This window comes from Macaca fascicularis, chromosome 5, assembly GCF_037993035.2.
Source record: "Macaca fascicularis isolate 582-1 chromosome 5, T2T-MFA8v1.1".
Lineage (NCBI taxonomy): Eukaryota > Metazoa > Chordata > Mammalia > Primates > Cercopithecidae > Macaca > Macaca fascicularis.
The window spans coordinates 108,584,789-108,594,326 of NC_088379.1; the positions used below are offsets into that span (position 1 = coordinate 108,584,789).

The following is a 9,538-nucleotide window of genomic DNA, read 5'->3' on the forward strand; positions in this document are numbered from 1 at the left end:
GAGGACCATGGATTGAAGAAAGAGTAGCACTATTTACCGTCACCCCCAGGGATTCACTTGGGAAATTTTTGCTTCTTATCTCTGCAATTCAATGCTGTTACACAACAGAAGGAGACAGGAATGTGTTTGGCAGCCAAGTGATGTTTAAGTAGTCTCTTACTAAATTTTGATTGCTCAATTTAAATGGAAAAGTCTAGTAGCCATGGCTACTAGACCCCCCTCTCCTATTACCAGGTAAATGACCTAGACCAGTGGAGGTGCTAGCTGAGTGTAAGAATGTAAACCCGATAGTACCTGTATAGTAGGAAAGGGAGATGATCAGTTTAGGGTGAAAGACCAGTTGAAGAGCCAAGGAGCTATTGTTCACTCCGTGAATGTTACTTTCAGGTTTCCTCAGCAAAAGAAACCAAGCAAAATCCTGGAGGAGCTGTTCCTAGATGGAGAGAAGTTATATGAAGTCATGGATCCAAATGACACGAGGGATGGACAGAGTAGTGTGTTCTGTGGTATGTAGTCCAGGACTCCCTTCAGAATGGAGACACTCATTCCCCAGCTTCCTTAGAGTGCTGTCTGTTGAGGGCACATGACTAAGTTCACTCCCTAGGAATTGCCCTCAGGCCAAAAGGAACTGTGTAGTAGAAGTCACATCCCTGGGGCAAGAACTTAATTTGAATTCATATTGATTGTTGTCAACAGAATTTTAAGTACTATATTGTATGTGCATGAAAGGAAAAGAACATTTGAAATGAGCTGATGTAGAGTGGATCTATTGGGGAACTATTGGTGAATAATGACGATGTGGTCAGTGAGGGTCACTGAAGTTCACAGGGTTATTTGAACAGAAAACAACTGGGAGAGGTGGATTTGACACTCATATTGGGGCACTGCACAAATAACAAGGTATCAGGGCTTCAGTTTTCTCATCTAGAACATGAGGGACTAAATGACTGCCAAGTATCTTCCAGCTTCTATATTCTGTAATGCTTAAGTACTCTGCAGAACATTAAAACAAACAGCACTGGGAGATAGCCCATGGGCTTGAAAAGTCAGGAAAAACAGAAACTGCCAGTGACAGTTTGTTAAAACCTTAAAAACCTGAGCATGGATGTTTATAACAGTTGTATTCACAACTGCTAAAACTTGGAAGCAACCAAGATGTCCTTCAGTAGATTAATGGCTACACAAACTGTGCTATATCCAGACAAGGGAATATTATACAGTACTAAGAAATCCGGTATTAAGGTAAGAAAATACATGGAGAAGACTTAAATATATATTGCTAAGTAAAAGAAGCCAGCATGAGAAGGCTATGTATAGTATGGTTCTAAGTGTATGACAGTCTGGAAAAGGCAATACTATAATGTAGAAACATCAGCGGTTTTCAGCAATTTGAGGAGAGTAAGAGAGGGATACATAGGTGGAACACAGGGGATTTTTATGGTGATGAAACTATTCTGTATGATACTGGTGGATATATGTCATTATACAGTTGTCAAAATTCACAGAACTATACAACACAAAGAGTGAATGCTAATGTAAACTATGGACCTCAGTTATAATAATGTACCAATACGTATCAATTGGAACCAATGTACCACATTAATACGTGGTGTTAATAATAAGGGAAATTGCGTGCAGAGGTAGGGTTTGAGTGGGGAGCGGGATGGGAAGGTAGTGGTACATGGGAACTCTGTGTACTTTCTGCTCATTTGTTTCTGTAAACCTAAAATTGCTCTAAAAACAAAGTCTACTAATTTTGAGAAACCTGATGAAGAATGATTATTCATGTGGTACCAAGGTTTAACCTCAGAGATCACTGGCTAATTACAGAGGAAAATATACCATTACAATATAGACATCTGGCAATCACCACCTTAATTTAGGAATGAAAATTAGCATCACTGGCAGTGGGACCACCAGACATAAACTTCCCATGTGCTGCTATTGGAAGTATACAACATCACCTTCGAATGATTCTTGGCCAAAAAACTTTAACCTGAATGTAACCAAGTCCTTAAATTTAACTTCAAATTTCAGAAAATTGAGGGGATAGATAAACTAAATGAAATCATGAACAGTCCCACAAATTCAGAATGTGAGATATTCTACGTGACAACTAGCATGGTTCCTTTAAAATGTCAATACCGACTGGGCGCGGTGACTCACGCCTGTAATCCCAGCACTTTGGGAGGCTGAGAAGGGCGGATCATGAGGTCAGGAGATCGAGACCATTCTGGCTAACACAGTGAAACCTCATCTCTACTAAAAATACAAAAAATTAGCCGGGCATGGTGGCACATGTCTGTAATCCCAGCTACTCGGGAGGTAAGGCAAGAGAATCGTTTGAACCCAGGAGGTGGAGGTTGCAGTGAGCCGAGATTGCACCACCGCACTCCAGCCCCGTGACAGGGTAAGACTCTGTCTCAAAAAAAAAAAAAAAAAAAAAAAGTCAATGCCATTTAGCAAGGGCTTGAGTATGGAGAAATTGTACTGGATTACAAAATAAGAGACAAACAAAAACAAAATGTAGTGTCCAGTTCTCGACTGGATCCGGGCTTTTACAAATTGCTATAATTGGGGAACAATTAAGAAAATGTGAATCATAGGGTGTAATTATGCAAACCTAGATGGTATATATATATGTATATTTTTGAGACAGAGTCTCACTGTGTCACCCAGGATGGGGTAAGATCTCAGCTCACTGCAACCTCAGCCTCCCAGGTTCAAGCAATTCTCGTGCCTCCGCCTCCTGAGTAGCTGGGATTACAGGCACCCACCACCAGGCCCAGCTAATTTTTTTTTTTTTTTTTGAGATGGAGTTTCACTCTTGTCACCCAGACTGGAATTAATGGCACGGTCTTGGCTCACTGCAACCTCTGCCTCTCAGGTTCAAGTGATTCCCTGGCCTCAGCCTCCAAGTAGCTGGGATTACAGGCACCCGCCACTGCACCAGGCTAATTTTTATATTTTCAGTAGAGACGGGGTTTCACCGTGTTGACCAGGCTGGTCTCAAACTCCTGATCTCAGATGATTCACCCACCTTGGCCTCCCAAAGTGCTGGGATTACAGGCATGAATCACCACACCCGGCCCTGTATACTTTCACTTATGTATTTTTTATAAGGAAAATCAAATGTTCCAGCACCACTACTGAATATCAATCGTTTCCTCTACTTGATCTGCAATGCCAATTTCAAGGGCTATATCCCATTTACCAAGTTTCTATATATGCTCCATTTTAATCTTATGAGACCACCACAGTGTAGATGGTCGACTAGTTGACCGAAATGTTTTACATGGGGCATGACTGTTTATATTTGAAAGTATTTGGGAGTTGAATAATTTTAAGGAATTACTGATAAGTTGGTGTGAAAGGGTAAGGGAATTGTGGTTATGCAAGAAAATGGCTTTAGTTTTTGAATAGTCAGGCTTAAGTATACAGAGGCAAATTAGCATGATGCCTATAATTTACTTTTAATTCAAATTGAAAAATTACATAAAGAAAACCTGACAAAATATTAACAATTAATTGGATTTAGGTGGTGGTTATGTGGGTGCCCATTTTTTCTACCTTTCTGTAGGCTCCAATGTTTCATAATTAAAAGGGAAAAAATGAGGCCACGAAAGAAGGTACAATTCAACATTAACGGGTCCCTTCTTCCAGGCGGTTAGTGCTGAGAATGTGGAGTGTGTTCTCCAGGATCAGCACATATTCATTATCTTGAAAAATCCATTCTCCCGAAAAAATCCCGTGAAAAAAACTTAAAAAAAAAAAGAAAAGGTTTCTGTTTTAACACCCGCCACCCCTGCAAAACACTTTACAAAAAAATCCTTGTCTTCACTGCCAGAGACATTTTCCTTTTCTTCTTGTAGAAGATAACCCGGTGAGGCAGCCGAGAGCTACCCACCCGCCCCCTCGCAGCTCCGAAGCAGCTTCAAGAAGGAACAGGATCCCGAGGCCTGGACCCTGGACCCTACACCGCCACCCTCGTCCCAGCCCGCTGCGGGCCGCAGTTCCTCCGCCGTGGAGTAGTTTTGGATTCTAGGTGATTTTGTCTCTCTGCGCTGGCTCTGGCTTCCGCCCTAGCCCTTACTCTCCTTTCACCGAAAGGTCGCAGCCTGTGGCCCTACCGGCAGACGGGTGTGGAGGTGAGCCCAGCGCCCCCGCCATCCCTTGTCCTCTCACCGCACGTGACCAAGCCTGCTGGCAGGTCCTCTCCATCCCGGGCTACAGGAACCAGATTACCGGCGCTCTTTGGGAAACGCAGGATGTGGAATGAATTTTGATGTTATAAAAGACTAGCCAATACACACTAAATGGTCTCAGCATGATCTATCACTTCGCAAAAATGGAGTGAGCAACATATTCATAAAAAAATTGGACAAATCTGTTGATTATAAAGCATTGCACGATGTATCTACTGCTTTTGGTAACATCTTGTTGTTGTAGAAAAAACCCGGTTCTTGTCATACGACCAGGAAAAGGCATGCAAACACTTGAAGGGTGAGGGGGAACGGAATTTATGGGGTAGAAAGGAAAAAGGAAAAATAACTCTCAGGAAAGAGAGAAAGTCCTGCTAGTGGGTTCCTCCCCTCATAGATTAAATCCCAGGTCACTACATAGGTACAGGAGTGGCCAGACTCCTCTCCACAGCACACCGCACAAACTTCCCGAGGCTCCACCCCGTAATCCCAGTGCGCAGGTGGGCATCATTCAGAATCAGCGGGGCAAGGGCGGCTTCATCCAGGACCTGCAGTCCAGTTTATCAGCCTTCAGGCTGTTTTAGTCTTGAAGGTGGGGTTTTACCGGGGGACCCTTGGCTGCCTCCTGTCTCTATCACTTTCACATTAGGTGCTTTGTGGTGAAAATGGTTTCAACGGTGATGGCATTGTACATTTTGAGACACAGAAGCAGCTGAAAGGTCTATTACAAAATGAAATGGATGCTTCTAAATGATAGCAAAGTCTTTGTTGGATTAAGTCTTGTAAACAATGAGAAACAGAACTCAGAGTTAAAAAGTTCACCAATGTTTACAGGAAGATTTTTGGAGAAGACATATGGATGGTAAGTGCCTTAAAGATCTCTTTGGCAAGTTGGGATCTGTCTTAAGTGTGAAAGTAGTGGTTAATGAAAGTGGAAAACCCAAAGGTTTTGGATTTGTCAGCTTTGAGAGGCATAAAGATGCGCAGATGAGATGAACAGAAAGAAGCTCAATGGAAAACAAATTGATGTTGGTCAGGCTCAGAAAGAAGTAGAATGGCAGATGGAACTTGTGTGCAAATTTGAAAAGCTCAAACAGTGTAGGATCACCAGATAACAAGGTGTTGACATTTATGCAAAAAATCTTGATGGTATTGATGAATGTCTCTGGAAAGAACTTTCTCCACTTGGTACAATCACTAATGCAAAGGTTATGAAGGATGGTAGTCACAACAAAGGGTTTGATTTGTGTTATGTTTCTCCTCTCCAGAGGAAGCAACTAAAGCACTTTTAGAAATTAATGGTAGAATTGTGGGCACTGAGCCATTGTATGTAGTATTAACTCAATGGGAAGAAGAGCAATGAAGAGCCCCAGGCTCAGCTGATTAACCAGTACAGTATGTGCAAAGAGTGGCAAGTGTAAAAACTGTGCTCAACCTGGGAATCATCCCCTATCAGCCAGCACTTTCTTCAATCTACTTCATGGCAATTGTCCCACAGACTGAGATTCCTGCTGCTAAGTATTCTCCTAGCCAAACTGCTCAACTAAGATAAAATCCTCCCTAAATCGTTCAGGGTGCCAGACCTCATCCATTGACAAATATGCCCAGCCACTCCTAGATCACTGCATTTAGTCGTATGAGACCAGCTTCTTCACAGCTTCCATGATCATGTCAACACAGCTGTTACAACACATCAACACAGACAATAGGAGCACATCCTGCAGTTGCCGCTACTGCTACTACAGATACTCCTGCTGTTTGCACCATTTCACAGTATAAATATGCTATGGAAGTTCACAATCCTCAATGGCATTTTCTTGTACAGCCCCAAGGTACCATGCAGCAGCCTGCTGTTCATGTACAAGGTCAGTAACCTTTGACTTCCATGACGGCATCTGCTCCTCCTCAAAAGCAAAAGCAAACGAGTGAATGGCTGTTTCCTCTTCTTCAAGCCATGCCCTAGTTGTGCTGGTAAAATCATTGGCATGTTGTTGGAGATTGGTAATTCAGAACTTCTTCGTATGCTTGAATCTCCAGAGCCTCTCTGTGCTAAGGGTGACAAAGGTATAGCTGTACTACAAGACCACCAAGCTAAACAGGCTGCCCAGAAAGCAGTTAAGAGTGCCACTGGTGTTCCAGTTGTTTAAAACTGATCAGGGACCACAGAAAGAAACTTGTGCTTCACTGAAGAAAAGTATCTCAATATCGAAAACCTTAAATACTATGGAAAACATTTGTGAAGTATAAAGTCAATTTAAAAAGGAAACTTTGAACCTTACATACCAAGCAAATGTCAGATCTAACAAATGCAATGACAGTCCTAGATTACTTATTGATTTGAAAACAAAAAATCCCCCCAAAATAAAATATTAAAACACTGTAATGCTTTTCAGACTCTGGGATAAAGAATTTTCAGCAAAGTATAGAAATGTAAAGCATTCCTTCAATTTTGTAATTCTTTAGTGTGGAATAGCTCATAATGTCACTTCTGTTTTAAGTAACAGAATTGATAACTGAGCAAGGAAAGGTAATTTGGATTATAAAATTTCGCTTTAATAACAATTCCTTAAACAGTGAAAAAATAGGCAAAGACAGGCCAGGCGCAGTGGCTCATGCCTGTAATCCTAGCACTTTGGGAGGCTGAGGCGGCTGGATCACCTGAGGTCAGGAGTTCGAGACCAACCTGGCCAACCTGGTGAAACCTCATCTCTAATAAAAATACAAAAATTATCTGGGCGTGGTGGGGGGCGCCTGTAATCCCAGCTACTCAGGAGGCTGAGGCAGGAGAATCACTTGAACCTGGTAGGCAGAGGTTGCAGTGAGTCAGAGGTTGCAGTGAGCCAAGATCGTGCCATTGCACTCCAGCCTGGGTGACAGAGTGAGACTCCATCTCAAAAAAAAAAAAAAAAAAGGCAAAGACACAAAAAGTTTATAAAAAACAATAATATTGTATTTATTTGTTTTTTTTAGTTTAGTTTAGTTTATTTTTTTGAGACGGAGTCTGGCTCTGTCACCCAGGTTGGAGCGCAGTGGCGTGATCTTGGCTCACTGCAACCTCTGCCTCCCAGGTTCAAGTGATTCTCCTGCTTCAGCCTCCTGAGTAGCTGGGACTACAGGTGTGTACCACCATGCCTGGCTAATTTTTTGCATTTTTAGTAGAGACAGGGTTTCACCATGTTCGCCAGGATGGTGTCCCTCTCCTGACGTCATGATCCACCCGCCTTGGCTTCCCAAAGTGCTGGGATGGTGTGAGCCACCGCGCCTAGCCTTATTTGTTTAAATACTATAAACACTAATATCATACACATGATTAACTGGTTGTAATTTTTAAATTATATTAGTAAATTTTTATGAAAACTTTTTATAAATAAAAAACTTAAAATTTCAAATAAATAACAACATCTGCAACATTACCTTAAAAGGGAGACTATTTCAGTATAATAAACATGTATCACAGACACTTAGAGAAAATTATGTAAAGAATAAAAAGAATAGGTACAACAATTTTCCTCCTAATCAAAAACACAATTCCTCATTTTGAAAATGATTTCTTGTATCTCTTTTATTAAAATAAACTTTCTACTTTGAAATCTAATCCTCTAGTGAATGTAAAATACTATCTTGTAAATGTAAATATATACATATATATATTTTTGAGACAGAGTCTTGTTCTGTCTCTCAGGCTGGAGTGCAGTGGTGTGATCTCAGCTCACAGAAACCTCGGCCTCCTGGGTTCAAGCTATTCTCCTGCCTCAGCCTTCTGAGTAGCTGGGATTCCAGGTGCGTGCCACCACACCTGACAAATTTTTGTGTTTTTAGTAGAGACAGGGTTTCACCATGTTGGTCAGGTTGGTCTCGAACTCCTGGCCTTGTGATCCGCCCGCCTCGGCCTCCCAAAGTGCTGTGATTACAGGCATGAGCCACAGCGCCCTGCCCATATTTTTATTTTCTTATAAGTGACAATGAGATGCCCTCATGATTTAAATAGTAGTCAAAACACTGGCACAGTTTAAATTTTTAGAATTTGAGTACTAGAATTACAATATTTGAAAATGGAGTCTGTACTTTGTTGTAAAACTACAAGGAGAAAATGTCACTAAAACAGTAGCTATTTTATCTTTACCCAGAGTTTTTTTCCCAGAGTGTATTTTCAAAGAGTTATTTTCCAGAGGGTTTTAGAACTTTTGGCAGTTTTGGGGATATATTCTGTGAAAGCCCTTAGTCTTAATGGAATAACACATAGTTTCGATTGCCTTAAATTTTAATTGTTTCACTTGGCAAATTTATGTGTAAATTTCATATTCTGTGGTATTTTAATAGCTTGCTTGTGGAGAAGAGGAAAAAAAGGGACCGAAAGTAATATTCAGTCCTTGCATTGAGGTTTTGCCAAAGAAGTCTAAACAATTTCTAAGATGCCATTCAATCAGGCCATTTGAGAATGACTCTTTTAACTTTATATGACTCTTATAACTTTAAAATAAAGAGTCTTGAGTTAATTAAAACTCACTTTGCTTGTGATGGGTTCTACATTAACATGGCAGATTTAATCAGCCAGAATTAAAAGGTAATTCTATATTACTAAGGAGAAGAAACTGCCACATGACAGTAGTCTCCAAATCTTTCATTTTTGGAGGCTGCCTTTTATGCCTAGATTTTAAAATACTAATTGAAAAAATACAGTTTATTTCCATTTGTGATTTAATTTTATTTCTATAAATAAAAATATAGATAGCGTTTCATCTAAAAACTGCTAAACCAGACTTTCATTTTAAGGGCATGGCAGAAGTAGGGAAAGAGTAACTTGGTTGTATTACTTAACATATTATTTATTCAGGTAGTCACCAAAACTAGAATTTAAAATCTATTTAGTTAACTCATTTTAAGTTGATGTGTTTTATTCCTTTTTTTTTTTTCTTTTTGTGGTGATCTTTTTAACTGAATTACTGGACATCATGGGGAGTTCTACTCCTCCTGTTTGGAAACTTAGGCTATCTTACCAAGTTCAATATTCAAAGTTTTTTCTTTCTGCCATTAAGTTTGTTTAACTTAATATTAAGTTCAGTTTTTGTTATGATATAAAATTCAGCCTGAGGGATTACTTTAAACTTTCCTAGGGTATTTACAGATTTAATTTGTTCTTACAGTGTGTAAATACCAAGAGAGCATTCCATTTAATATTATTTTTATTAAATTAACTTTGGAGTAAAAAATCCAAGAAAAGCCCTGTACTGAAATCACATATTTACTAAATCCTGGATTCTCTGTACAGTCCCCACATATTTCTACTTTAAAATTCTTTTGTCATGTGAAATAAATCATTAAAAGAAGCAGGCAGA

The 9,538-nt window shown here is 40.1% G+C and overlaps 1 long non-coding RNA gene across 1 annotated transcript; it reads left to right on the forward strand.

Moving 5' to 3' along the window:
- The first annotated feature begins 384 nt into the window (after positions 1–384).
- LOC141410328 (uncharacterized) lies at positions 385–5,652 on the forward strand. Its single transcript, XR_012434980.1, has 2 exons — positions 385–506; positions 3,873–5,652. It is a non-coding gene; the product is annotated as an uncharacterized lncRNA (long non-coding RNA).
- Positions 5,653–9,538: the final 3,886 nt, after the last annotated feature.